Here is a 14,008-nt window from a genome sequence, read left to right as displayed (position 1 = left end):
TATGTGCCTCACATGATGCCACTCTGCCTGCACGTGATGCATATCCCCCCCATTCCCTGCATATCAGTGTGCCGATCTAAAAGCCCCATAAACACCACTACCGTATCTGCCCCCACCCCCACCCCCACCCCCAACCCCACCCACGGCAGCACATTCCATCGACTCACCACCCTCTGTGTAAAAAATATTTTTTTCCTGCACATCTCCACAAAGCTTTGTCCCTCCCTCTGCCGTCTCATGTTTGATATTTACACCCTGGGATAAAGGCTCTGACCATCCACCCAAATCTATCCGTATGCCTCATCATGTTATGTGCCTCTCTATCAGGTATCTCCTCCTCACTATATTCTGCACTCTGGTAATTTTCCTAGCTGTAGCGCTTGTGTACTCGTACAAGTTCTAGGAACAGAATTAGGCCATTCGGCCCATCGGGTCTGCTCCGCCATTCTATCGCGGCTGATCTATCGTTCCCTCTCAACCCCATGCTCCTGCCTTCTCCCCGTAACCCCTGACACCCCTAGTACTGATCGAGAATCTGTCAATGTCTGCCTTAAACATATCCATTGACGGCCTCCACAGCCGTCTGTGGCAATGAATTCCACAGACGCACCAGCGTGTGCCTTAATTGCACACGTGCGGATAATGATCTAAATGGATAGCTCTCAAACAACGTTTTCACTGTATCCTGGTACACACGACAATAACAAACCCAACCAGCCCGTTTCCATGCTATGTCACCCTATAAATCTATGGCTGAGAGCTGGAAAGCAAAAATAAACAATAGTTCTTTAGCCTGGGGGACAATGAGTCAAATGTCTGGCCAGCTGTGTCCAAAATATCTGACTGCAGAGTATCAAACTCAGATAGACTCGTCAATATAAAGACATCAAACATTCCAGCAGGGAAACAAACCCTTCGGCCCAACTCATCCGTGCCAACTTGCCCGCGTGGGCTTTCTCCGGGTGCTCCGGTTTCCTCCCACACTCCAAAGACATGCGGGTGAAAATGGCTTCAGTAAAATTGTCCCTCGTGTGCGGGATAGCGTTAGTGTCCGCTGGTGATCGCTGGTCGGCGCGGACTCGGAGGGTATCCGCCCTGTCTCTAAAGTTTGGTTCTATCCCACGCACTAGGGGCAATTAACCTGCAAACCTGCACGTCTCTGGGATGTGGGAGGGAACCGGAGCGGTCACGGGCAGAAGGTGCAAACTCCGTCCACACTGCGCGTAGTCTGGATATAACCCGGGTCTCAGGCACCGCGCCGCACCGATAAAGTGAGCGCTCACAGTCTTTCCCCCAGGGTAGAGGATTCTAAAACTAGAGGACACAGGCTCAAGACAAGAGGGGAGAGATTTCAGAGGAACCTCAGGGGCAACTGTTCCACTCAGAGGGCAGTCCGTATCTGGAACAAGTTGCCAGAGGAAGCTAGAGAAGCGGATACAATTAGGATTTTTTTTAAACCACTTGGACAGATTTGCGGAGAGGAAGGTTCAGAGGGAAATGGACCAAATGCAGGCAATGTGGGACTAGCCCAGAATGCCAACGTGGTCGGCACGGACAAGGTGGGCCGAAGGGCCAGTAGAGCTCTGTGACCCTGGGAGGGATCCCTCGGTGCAAGTGATAATACTAAACCTAAAACAACTAAGCCTAAGGCAAGCCTAAACCAGCGCTAAAGTTGCCCCCGAGACCCAAGGATGGGAGAGAGGGATCTAGGCTGGTGAGGGGGAGGAGGGAGGAGGGGGGGGGAGGAGGGAGGAGGGAAGGAGGGGGAGGGAGGAGGGGGAGGGAGGAGGGGGGGGAGGAGGGAGGGGGGAGGGGGGAGGAGGGAGGGGGGAGGAGGGGGGGGGAGGAGGGGAGGGGGGGTAACGATGCCTTTTGGTCAGGCGGTGGGGAGGGGTGGGGAGCAAGCGTCTCTTGGCAGACCATGGCGTTGACGAATGAACTGGGGTACAGGAAGAGGAGGGGGGGAGAGGGGGGTTGGAGGGGGGGTAGAGAGGAGGTGGAGGGGGGGTACAGGGGACGTGGTGGGGGGTAGAGGGGGGGAAGGGGGCTCTCCCGAGATTCAGTCACACTGGAAGTCTGGACAGAGAAAAAATGAATGTGTAAAGGGAGAGAGAGAAAGGGGAGAAACTGGGAAGAAATACCAGTGGAAAAGGGAGGGAGATAACGAGATAGGGGGAAAGAGTGAAGGTGAAACTTGCTGATGACACTGTGGTGGTGGGCCTGATCTCCGATAACGATGAGAAGGCCTACCGGGAGGAGGTGGCTGATCTGGCACTCTGGTGTCAGGACAACAGCCTCCTCTTGAATGTCACAAAAACTAAGGAGCTGATTGTAGACTTTAGAAGGGCTCAACATCCGAGGATGTACACGCCACTGGAGTTAAATGGGATTACTGTGGATAGGGTGAGCAGCTTTAAATACCTGGGGAGTCCACATCACAGAGGATCTGACATGGACAACACACATTGCCGTCCTGGTGAGTAAGGCAAGACAGCGCCTTTACCACCTCAGACAATTGAGGAAATTTAGAGTCTCTCTGAGGATCCTTCAGTACTTCTACTCTGGGGCTGTAGAAAGCATCTTGTCCAGCAACATCTCAATCTGGTTTGGGAACAGCTCTGCCCAGGACAGGATGGCCCTGCAGAGAGTAGTGCGTTCGGCTGAACGCACTATGGGAACTACACTCGCCCCCCTGCAGGACCTATACATCAGGAGGTGCAGATCCAGAGCAAGCAAGATTATGGGGGACCCCTACCACCCCAGCAACGGACTGTTCCAGCTGCTACGGTCAGGCAAACGCCTCCGCTGTCACACTGTGAAAACAGAGAGGATGAGACGGAGTTTCTTCCCACAGGCCATCAGGACTGTTAACTCTCATATCATCAGGGACTAATTTAATTTACTGTATTAATTTTTTTTTGTGTCAATTTTTTTTTCTATTCTGTTTTGTAGTTTTAGCACAACCCGCAGGCGTTGCCACTTTCATTTCACTGCACATCTTGTATATGTATGTGATAAAAAATAAACTTGACTTGACTTGACTTGAAAGGGAGAGAAAGGGGAGAGGCGGGTGAACAAGTGAATGTAGAGAGGGAGAGGGGAGGAGAAATAATGAGTGAAGGAAGGACAGAGAGAGAGAGAGAGAGAGAGAGAGAGGGAGAGAGAGAGAGAGAGAGAGAGAGAGAGAGAGAGAGAGAGAGAGAGAGGGTGGAGATAAAGAGATAGGGGGAAAAGGTGAACGTGAAAAGGAGAGAAAGGCGAGTGGGGGGGGACACGTGAATGTGGAGAGGGAGAGGAGACAAATGAAAGGGGGAGACAGACGGATGTAACGAACGTGAAAGTGAGAAGAAGAAGAAGTGAGGGGAGAAGAATGAATGAGAGAGTGTGGAGGAGAGAGAGGGTGGGCGGTGGGGTGGGGTGGGGTGGGGTGTGAATGATTGGAGAGAGAGAGGGTCCTTTGTAAGAGTAGCGGTCAGACACAGACACACACACACACAGCGAACTCACTGTGAGTGGGGTCGGGACTCACCGGGGAATCAGCTGCGAGATAAGTTTGCCAAGTCGTGTAAAAGTTTCAAAACTTCTCCCGGGACAGCAAGGGGGAGATTCTAGTGGCCGGGCCCGGTTTAGAGACAGGCGCACACACACACAAAGGCTCACATAGTCCGCCGGTTGGGGGACTATTGCAAGTCCAAACTGATGCAGACTGTGTCTGTACAAAGACTTTGCAAGCGACCTGGGCCGCTAACGGTACTTACGTGAAGTTGACCCGAGAGAATCAGCGAGCAGAATCGGGGAGATGTTTTAGATGCCCGGAGATCGTCACTAAACCACACACACACAGACTCGCTGCTCCCACTGACTTTCAACAGGCAGGTCGAGCCCCGAGTTTATATAGCCGCCCCGTGATACTCCACCCTCCCCTCCACTCCCCTCCCTCTCTGCACCCCCTCCCTCCCCTTACTCCCGGAGCAACTAAACCAAGAGGAAAACTATTCAATGTGTGTGTGTGTGTGTGTGTGTGAGTGAGAGTGTGTGTGTGTGTGTGTGTGAGAGAGAGAGAGAGAGAGAGAGAGAGAGAGAGAGAGAGAGAGAGAGAGGCGTAAAGAGGTTCGAAGAGGTTCAGCGGGAGAGGAGAAAAGATACAGGGTGCTGGAGTAACTCTGGAGAACATGGATGAGGCGAGGCGACATTTGGGGTCGGGTGGGCAGGAGAAGGGGTGAGTTCTCAGGCAAGGCGAGAGTGTGAACGCGAGGAGAGTGGGAGAGTGGGAGATTCACTGTCTGTGGGCACGTGTGCACAGTGGGTGTATGAAAGACGGTCTGTATCAGGGTGACAACTGTGTACGCGTGTGTAGGGTGTGTACGTGTGTAGAGTGTGTGTAGAGTGTGTGCAGGGCTGTGTGTGTGTAGAGTGTGTACGTGTGTGTACGTGTGTGTAGGGCTGTGTGTGTGTAGAGTGTGTGCGCGTAGGCGTATGCGTTCAGGGGTGTGTGTACGTCGGTTTGTGTAGAGGAGAGTGTGTGTGTGTACCGGTTTGTGTATGTAGGGGTGTGTGAGTGAGAGAGGGAGAGATAGGGAGATGGAGAGGGAGATGGAGAGGGAGATGGAGAGGGAGATGGAGAGGGAGATGGAAAGGGAGATGGAGAGGGAGATGGAGAGGGAGAGGGAGATGGAGAGGGAGATGGAGAGGGAGATGGAAAGGGAGATGGAGATGGAGATGGAGAGGGAGATGGAGAGGGAGATGGAGAGGGAGATGGAGAGGGAGATGGAGAGGGAGATGGAGAGGGAGAGAGATAGGGAGATGGAGAGGGAGATGGAGAGGGAGATGGAGAGGGAGATGGAAAGGGAGATGGAGATGGAGATGGAGATGGAGATGGAGATGGAGATGGAGAGGGAGGGAGGTAGAGAGAGGGAGAGAACAATGACGCCTCTTTTCCCCCCTCCCTCACCCCTAACCCATGTGCTCACACATTTCTCCACCATCTCCCACCACCCCAGTCTTTTTTTATATTTCAAATTTGAGCTTCCTTTGCGAGCAAAAATTATATACCAAAACCCAACTGTGCAAAAGCTCTGCATCCGTTGTTGGTGTCTAGACACACTCCGTTGTGGTGACTCTATCGGTTGCATCTGTTTCCTTCCCCCATTGTACTGCCTCACAGATTCATGCATGGGTTTAGATTGTAATCATGTGCGGGTGCGTTTTGTACCTGGGCAGGATGCAAGTTGTGGGCGGCACAGTGGCGCAGCGGTAGAGTTGCCCCCTCACACAACGCCAGAGACCCGGGTTCGGTCCTGACCTCAGGCGATGGAGTACACATGGACAGCATCACCTGGCCAGGACCACCTCTGCAACGCTGACCCAGTGGCATCGCTGGGACAACAAGCCTTCATGGCCAAGTCAAGACTCCGTCTATATTTTTAACAACTCTGAACTTGAAGTGTACAAGATGGCGCCGGAAACGTGGCGACTCTTGTGCAAGGGCTCTGTGTAATCTGTCCTTCCCACACACTTGTACTTAAGTGTGATTGTGCCTATGATATTTACTGAATTGTATGCAAAAAAAGGAATTTCACTGTACCGACAATAAAGTACCATCGAACCAATAGACCATTGGACAATTTATGGTATCATTGTACCATTGAGCCATTAAACGTTGAACAATGGACCACTGCACAGTTGAACCACTGGATTATTGAACGTTGAACCAGTGAACGTTGAACCACTGGGTCATTGAACCATTGAATCATTGAACAAATGAATCATCATACCATTGACCATTGTACCATTGACTATTGGACCATTGAACCATTGACCATTGACCATTGCACCATTGACCATTGAGTCATAGTCAAGCCATTCAGCCCAACGCCCATGCCGACCAAGATACCCCATCAACACCAGTCCCAACAGCTCGAGTTTGACCCATATCCCTCTTAAACATCTCCCATCCATGTACCTCTCCAAATGTATTTTAAATGCTGTTATTGTACCAGCTTCAACTACGTCCTTTGGCAGCTCATATACCCATGACCCTCTGAATGAAAAAGAGACCTGACCAGAGCCCAAGCTGGGAAACGATCTTCGCCTCCAGCTCCTGCCAGTTTGCCAGCCAGGTCTCTGCAGCGGGACTCAGGTAGACCCCCAGGTAGAGGAGGTGCGTGGTGCTCCGCGTAAAAGGCCTAGTCTCCTCCAGGAAGGAGTCCACCTGCCAGGGCCCCACCAAGAGTCCGGAACATTTGCCCCAGTTGATCCAGGCAGAGGAGGCAGTAGAGGAGACCCGTTGGCACACGCACCTGAACAATGCAGGTGGACGGGGTCAGTGACCATGAGGAGCACGTCAGTGGCGTAGGCCGAGAGGACCACCCCCATGTCCGGCTCGCGTAGAACCATCCCCGTCAACCTGCTCCGAAGTAGACTCAGGAATGGCTCCAGGCAGATGGCAGGAGGGGGGTACTGAGCGAGCACCACACTGTGGGAAAGGCTGTCATGCGACTGGATCCTGGACTTCTTGATGGAGCGACCGCAGGCAGTGAGAATGGGCCCGCACCTGTCCTCCACTATCACCCTGAGTACCGGCACACTACAGGGCTGTGTTTTGAGCCCCATGCTCTACTCCCTATTCACACATGACTGTGTTCCTGCATTCGACACCAACAGCATTGTCAAGTTTGCAGACGACACAACGGTGATCGGGCTGATCACCAACGGTGATGAAACAAACTACAGAGCGGAGGTGCAGAACCTGGCGGACTGGTGCTCAGATAACAACCTGTCCCTAAACACCTCCAAGACCAAGGAGCTGATCATCAACTTCCGTAGGTCACACAACGGGGAATACGCTCCGATCTTTATCAACGTGGAGAGAGTGTCCAGCTTCACGTTTCTGGGCACTCACATTTCGGAGGACCTCACATGGTCCACAAACACCGCTGCGCTGGTCAAGAAGGTGCAGCAACGACTGTTCTACCTGAGAACACTGAAAAAGTCTGGTCTGCCCCAACAGCTGCTGACGACATTCTACCGCTGCACCATAGAGAGCATCCTAACACATGGCATCCCTGTGTGGTATCTCAGCTGCACGGAGGCAGAGAGGAGAGCTCTTCAGCGGGTAGTCCATAGAGCTCAGAAGACTATCGGAACACAGCTACCAGCCTTGGAGGGCATCTACAACACACGATGCCTCAGAAAAGCCACCAGCATTCACAAAGACTCTTCACACCCCTGCAACAGTCTGTTCGAACTTCTACCATCGGGCAGACGATACAAGGCCTTCTACCCCCGCACGTCCAGACTCAGGACCAGCTTCATCCCCAGAGCCATAGCTGCTATGAACCAGTCCTGCTGAGCCGGATGGTCACATCGCACAATGAACCGGCACAGACCTACCTGAACTTTATACTGTTTTGAATCTGTTTCTAATTTTGTTTCACTGGGTTGTATAAATTTATACTGATTAGCTAATTAATTTATTGCGTCGTATGGAAGTCGCATTCCCAATCTCGTTGTGCCCCTGTACAATGACAATAAAGATATATTGTATTGTATTGTATTTGGCCCATATCCCTCTGAACCTTTCTGTTCATATATCTGTCCACATATCTTTCAAATGTCATCATTGTATCCGCTACTGTGGTTCCCACTGGCAGCTCATTCCTGATGTGGATGACCCTCTGAGTGAATCAATTCCCTCGGGAGCTGAAGGTTCTGGGTGGAACATGGAATTAACTATTGACTCAACACAGCCGGTAACCCACGGACACACAGTGTAATGTAAATGGAATCTAAACAAAATTCCACAGATCTCTCTCTCTCAGTGGATGCTAATGGAAATGTCAGTGTTTGCTTGTCCTTATTTGGAGTATTGCGTGCAGTTCTGGTAGCCCCATGGCAGGAGGGATGTGGAGGCTTCATGGAGAGGGTGCATTCACCAGAATGATGCCTGGATGATTGGATGTCAAGGTGGCTCCCAGGGCAGGCGGCTCTCTGCTTGCTGGTCCCAGAAGTGGATCCGCAATCACTCGTTACAATCGCTCCACTCTTTTAAATCTCCAATTCAACAGCAGCATTTCTTACTCTCACCATCAACCAGAATCATCAACGGCCCACACCACCCCGGCCATGCTCTCATCTCACTGTTACCATCAGGAAGAAGGTACAGGATCTTGAAAAGCCTGACCTCCAGGTTCAAGAACAACTTGTACCAGACTGTAGAACACTGCACAATACCAACCTCAGCCCTCCCTCAGCTAAGATCTAACATGCACTCTGCACCTATGAAAGTTCATAAGTTATAGGAGCAGAATTAGGCCATTCGGCCCATCGTGTCTGTTCCGTCGTTCAATCATGGCTTTCCCTCTCAACCCCATTCTCCTGCCTTCTCCCCGTAACCTTTGACACCCTTACTAATCAAGAACCTGTCAATCTCCGCCTTAAAAATACACAATGGCTTGTCCTCCACCACCGTCTGTTGCAATGAATTCCACAGATCATTCTGACTAAAAAAAAATTCTCCTCATGTATCTCTAAACTAAACTATATCTTCATTTTAATGGTACGTCCTTTTGTTCTTTGGCTGTGCCCTCTGGTCCTAGACTCTCCCACCAGTGGAAACATCCTCTCCACATCCACTCTACCCAAGCGTTTCACGGTTCGGTACGTTCAAAAGTCTTGAAAGTGTTCTTCCTTGCACTGTCCTAGCATTCAAGAGAGAGCTCGATAGAGCTCTTAAGGTTAGCTGAGTCAGGGGGTATGGGGAGAAGGCAGGAACTGGGTACTGATTGAGAATGATCAGCCATGATCACATTGAATGGCAGTGCGTACAGGCTCGAAGGGCCGAATGGCCTCCTCCTGCACTTATTGTCTATTGTCATAGTCTGGTTTACCTGGAACAACGGACCATTTATTGTGATATTTATTTTTGTGTTATTGCATTACCAGGCCCATTAAGCTGCTGCACGTAAGAATCACATTGTTCCAGTTCCGGGTGTAGGACGATAATTGAAAACTCCGGGCACTTTTACTGAGGCTGGTTTTTAAAAGAAAAATCTTGATAGTTATTTAATTGCTTGAATTTGAATTTAAATGGGATTTAAATGCAATGTCTGTAGGTCGTTGATTCTAAACCCTGGGTTGTTAGCCCCGGTGATATAGCCACCGCCTACGTCACTCAGGCAAGGGAACAGAAAACTAATGTTTATTTTCTATTTAAAGATTCCTGCGGTTTCCCAACAAACAGGGCAGTGCGTGGAAGTGCCGTGCGGTCGGTCACTGCATGGTGCCACGGTTCCCTGAGGGTGGAAGGGCGGCGCAGCGGCAGAGTTGCTGCCTTGCAGCACCAGAGACCCGGGTTCGATCCTGACCATGGGTGCTGGAGGGTTCAAGGGACTAGGGCGTAGACCGGGCGATCGTTTCACTGAACACCTCGCCTAACCTCCCGGTTGCCAAACATTTTAACTCCCCCTCCCATTCCCGCACTGACCTTTCTGTCCTGAGCCTCCTCCATTGTCAGAGTGAGGCCCAGCGCAAATTGGAGGAACACCACCTGATATTTCAGTCAGAGAGTGGTGAAGGTGTGGAATTCTCTGCCTCAGAAGGCAGTGGAGGCCAGTTCGTTGGATGCTTTAAAGAGAGAGCTGGATAGAGCTCTTAAGGATAGCGGAGTGAGGGGGTATGGGGAGAAGGCAGGAACGGGGTACTGATTGAGAGTGATCAGCCATGATCGCATTGAATGGCGGTGCTGACTCGAAGGGCTGAATGGCCTACTCCTGCACCTATTGTCTATTGTCTATTGTCTATTGCCTGGGCATCTTACAACCCCAGCGGTATAAATATTGATTTCTTCTCATTTCAAATAACCCTTTCTTTTCCTCTCTGTCCATCCCTCCCCCACCCTAGTCATCCAGCTAGTTTTATTGTTCGTATATCCCCTTGCTACCACCTCCTCTACAGCCAACAATGGAGCATTGTGGGCTCCGTGGCCATCGGTGCCGGCTCTGATTTGTCCTGTACCTTTTCATACCTCTAGTTTCCCCTCTCCCCTGGCTCTCATTCTGAAACATAGAAACATAGAAAATAGGTGCAGGAGTAGGCCATTCGGCCCTTCGAGCCTGTACGCACCGCCATTCAATATGATCATGGCTGATCATCTAACTCAGTATCCCTTACCTGCCTTCTCTCCATACCGCCTGATCCCTTTAGCCACAAGGGCCACATCTAACTCCCTCTTAAATATAGCCAATGAACTGGCCTCAACTACCTTCTGTGGCAGAGAATTCCACAGATTCACCACGCTCTGTGTGAAAAAAAACGTTCTCATCTCGGTCCTAAAAGACTTCCCCCTTATCCTTAAACTGTGACCCCTTGTTCTGGATCCTTAAACTGTGACCCCTTGTTCTGAAGAAGGGTTCCGACCAGAAACGTCACCTATTTGCTTTCTCCAGAGATGCTGCCTGACCCACTGAGTTAATCCAGCACTTTGTATCTATCTTCAGAGTATATGTTTGCAGGTTAGTTGGCTTCAGTAAAATTGTAAATTGTCCCTGGTGTGTGTAGGATAGGGCTAGTGTACGGGGTGATCGATGGTCAGCGTGGACTCGATGGGCCAAAGGGCCTGTTTCCACATTGTATCTCTGAAGTCTATAAAAGGGATGAGTGTAAATGGGTGGTGGATGGTCGGCATGGACTCGGTGGGCCAATTTCCATGCTGTGTATCTCTGTAGAACATATTAGTCCAGTAAACGTGTAACTCTCAGTAATTTATTCCACCATCTGGAATGAGCTGCCAGAGGAAGCTATAGAAACGGAAACAATTACAACTTTTAAAAGACATTTGGACAGATTTATGGATAGGGAGGGTTTCGGTTGTGGTTTAGGGTTACCGAGGTACAGAGGAAAGCTTTTACTTGCATGCCATCCACTCAAATCAAATAATACTCTCCTTGAAGACAATTAAGTCAAACTAAAATACAATAGATAGAGCACAGGGGAATTCACAGAGTGCAGAATTCTCAGCATCGTAGCGCATCAGTTCCAGAGACAAAGTTCAATGTCCGCAATGGGGTAGAGGTGAATCGGACAGTACCCTAGCTTATGGAAGGACCGTTCAACGTTATGAAAGGGGCCACAGTTTAAGAATAAGGGGTAGGCCATTTAGAACGGAGATGAGGAAAAAAAATTTCAGTCAGAGAGTTGTGAATCTGTGGAATTCTCTGCCTCAGAAGGCAGTGGAGACCAATTCTCTGAATGCATTCAAGAAAGAGCTGGATAGAGCTCTTAAGGATAGCGGAGTCAGGGGGTATGGGGAGAAGGCAGGAACGGGGTACTGATTGAGAATGATCAGCCATGATCACATTGAATGGCGGTGCGTACAGGCTCGAAGGGCCGAATGGCCTCCTCCTGCACCTATTGTCTATTGTTCAGAAGCCTGATCACAGAGGGGAAGCAGCTGTTCCTGAGTCTGGTGGTGCGAGCTTTCAAGCTTCTGTACCTTCTGCAGGATGGGAGTGGGGAGAAGAAGGAATGACCGGGGTGGGACAAGTCTTTGATTATGTCGGCTGCTTTCCTGGGGAAGAGTGGAGTGTAATTGGAGTCGATGGTGGCGACCGTGTGATGGACTGGGCTAAATCCACAACTCCCTGCAATTTAGCGTGGACTTGGGCAGGGCTGTTGAAGGCTCGTTGGCAGAGCAATCAGTGCTGGGGCAGTCGGTGTTTAGCTTAGTTGAATTTACAGTACAATACAATATCCTTTATTTGGAGATACAGCAAAGAAACATGTTCCCAATGTTGGGGGGGAGTCCAGAACAATGGGCCACAGTTTAAGAATAAGGGGTAGGCCATTTAGAACGGAGATGAGGAAACACTTTTTCAGTCAGAGAGTTGTGAATCTGTGGAATTCTCTGCCTCAGAAGGCAGTGGAGGCCAATTCTCTGAATGCATTCAAGAGAGAGCTAGATTGAGCTCTTAAGGACAGCTGAGTCAGGGGGTATGGGGAGAAGGCAGGAACGGGGTATTGATTGAGAATGATCAGCCATGATCACATTGAATGGCGGTGCTGGCTCGAAGGGCCGAATGACCTCCTCCTGCACCTATTGTCTATTCGGCCCATTGAGTCCGCGCCGACTAACGATCATCCAATCACGCTAGTTCTATGTTATCCCACTTTCCCATCCACTCCCTACACACTAGGACGAGAATGGTGAGAAGAGAATGATTTATGATGAACCTTTTCACACAGACGGCGGTGGATGGAATGAGCTGCCAGAGGAGGAGACATCCTTTCCATGAGCATTCTACATGAAACGTCGTCTGCCCGTTCCCTCCACGGATGCTGCCTGACCCACTGAGTTGCTCCAGCACTGTGTTCCAAGGTCCCCAAGGAGCAAGCACAGGGCCGTTTTTACAGCATTATGGGCCCCCGGGCAAAGCAGTGTACTGGGGCCCCTACCGTTACTCTCCCCCACCCCCCTTTTCCTACCAGCCCCCCCCCCCCCCCCCCCCGTCGTCGTGCCGAAAGCACTTACCGAAAAGCTCTTAGCGATGGACTTAGGGTGCTACATTGTTGCGAAAAGCACTTACAGATCGTTGTGAGAAACACTTAGGGATGGAAAATGTTGCGAAAAAAGCACTTATTGAACCTACATTTTTAAAGTAGTATTTATTTATTGCAAGTCACTTAACATACACAGATCAGCATGGGGCCCCTATGCTCGTGGGGCCCCGGGCAAGTGCCCATCAGGCCCATGCGTTAAGATGGCCCTGAGCAAGCATGGTGAACAGAGCAACCTCTCACACTTGTAAACCTCTCTCACTTGTAAACAGAGGTTACTACAGAAGCCAATTCGCCGACAAACATGCACGACTTTGGAGTGTGGGAGGAAACCGGAGCACCAGGGGAAACGTGCAAACTCCGTACAGACAGCGCCCTGAGGAGAGAAATGGGGAGCACCCTGGAGGGGCACATGGAAGAGAGGAGGAGTAAAGGGAGGGGGTGCTAGTGGTTACTTGCCTATAATTGGAGAACTCAATGTTCATCGCGTTGGGTTGTAAGCTACCAAAGTGGGATATGAGGTGCTGTTTGCGTGGGATATATAGATCACGCAGGCTGAGGAGATTAGTTTAATGATTCTTGATTAGTAAGGGTGTCAAGGGGTTATGGGGAGAAGGCAGGAGAATGGGGGCGAGAGGGAAAGATAAATCAGCCAAGATTGAATAGCGGAGTAGACTTGATGGAACGAGTGGTATAAATCTGCTCCAATAACGTATGAGCTGATGAACTAGCATCACGTTGAACTAGCATCACAGAGCTAGCAGCACGGGTGTAGTGGGCCGAAGGACCTGTTCCCCTGCAGTGCTGCCCTCTTTTCAAGATAAACCTCAGTTAACGTCTCGATGTGTCCAGTGCTGGATCTGTGTCACAACCCCTCCACTCAATCTGGACCTTGTCATTAAATTACAGTTGGCTGATCCATTAGTAACTCAGCACGCAATAGTGGCATGTGGAAAATGCAATGACTCATGACAGACAGCGGCTGGGACGGAGCAAAGATTCCCTGAGTACACGGCCAGGTGAAAGGGAGGCGGTCAGAGCACACAGAGAGGCAGGGACGTGGAGGGAAGCACGGAGAAACCAGAGAGAGACAGAGAGAGAGACAGAGAGAGAGACAGAGAGACAGAGAGAGAGACAGAGAGAGAGACAGAGAGAGAGGCAGAGAGAGAGACAGAGAGAGAGACAGAGAGAGAGACAGAGAGACAGAGAGAGAGACAGAGAGAGACAGAGAGACAGAGAGAGAGAGAGAGAGAGAGAGAGAGAGAGAGAGAGAGAGAGAGAGAGACAGAGAGAGACAGAGGTGGACAGTAAGAGACAGGGGCAGAGAAAGAGAGACAGAGAGAGACAGAGAGAGACAGAGAGAGAGAGACAGAGAGAGACAGGGACAGAGACAGACAGAGAGACAGAGAGAGACAGAGAGAGACAGAGAGAGAGAGAGAGAGAGAGAGACAGAGAC

At 50.6% G+C, this 14,008-nt stretch overlaps 1 protein-coding gene across 1 annotated transcript in view; it reads right to left on the bottom strand.

The window, feature by feature from the left end:
- loxl4 (lysyl oxidase-like 4) overlaps positions 1-3,856 on the bottom strand; it is a 55,677-nt gene extending 51,821 nt beyond the window's left edge. Inside the window, exon 1 of the mRNA XM_078413297.1 lies at positions 3,759-3,856. The gene's annotated coding sequence lies outside the window, so the exon portion shown is untranslated. The remainder of the gene's footprint in view (positions 1-3,758) is intronic.
- Positions 3,857-14,008: the final 10,152 nt, after the last annotated feature.

This window comes from Rhinoraja longicauda, chromosome 16 (genome assembly GCF_053455715.1).
Source record: "Rhinoraja longicauda isolate Sanriku21f chromosome 16, sRhiLon1.1, whole genome shotgun sequence".
NCBI classification, from domain to species: Eukaryota; Metazoa; Chordata; class Chondrichthyes; order Rajiformes; family Arhynchobatidae; genus Rhinoraja; species Rhinoraja longicauda.
Note: the sequence above shows the minus strand (reverse complement) of the source record. Positions and strands in the feature narration are given on the sequence as shown.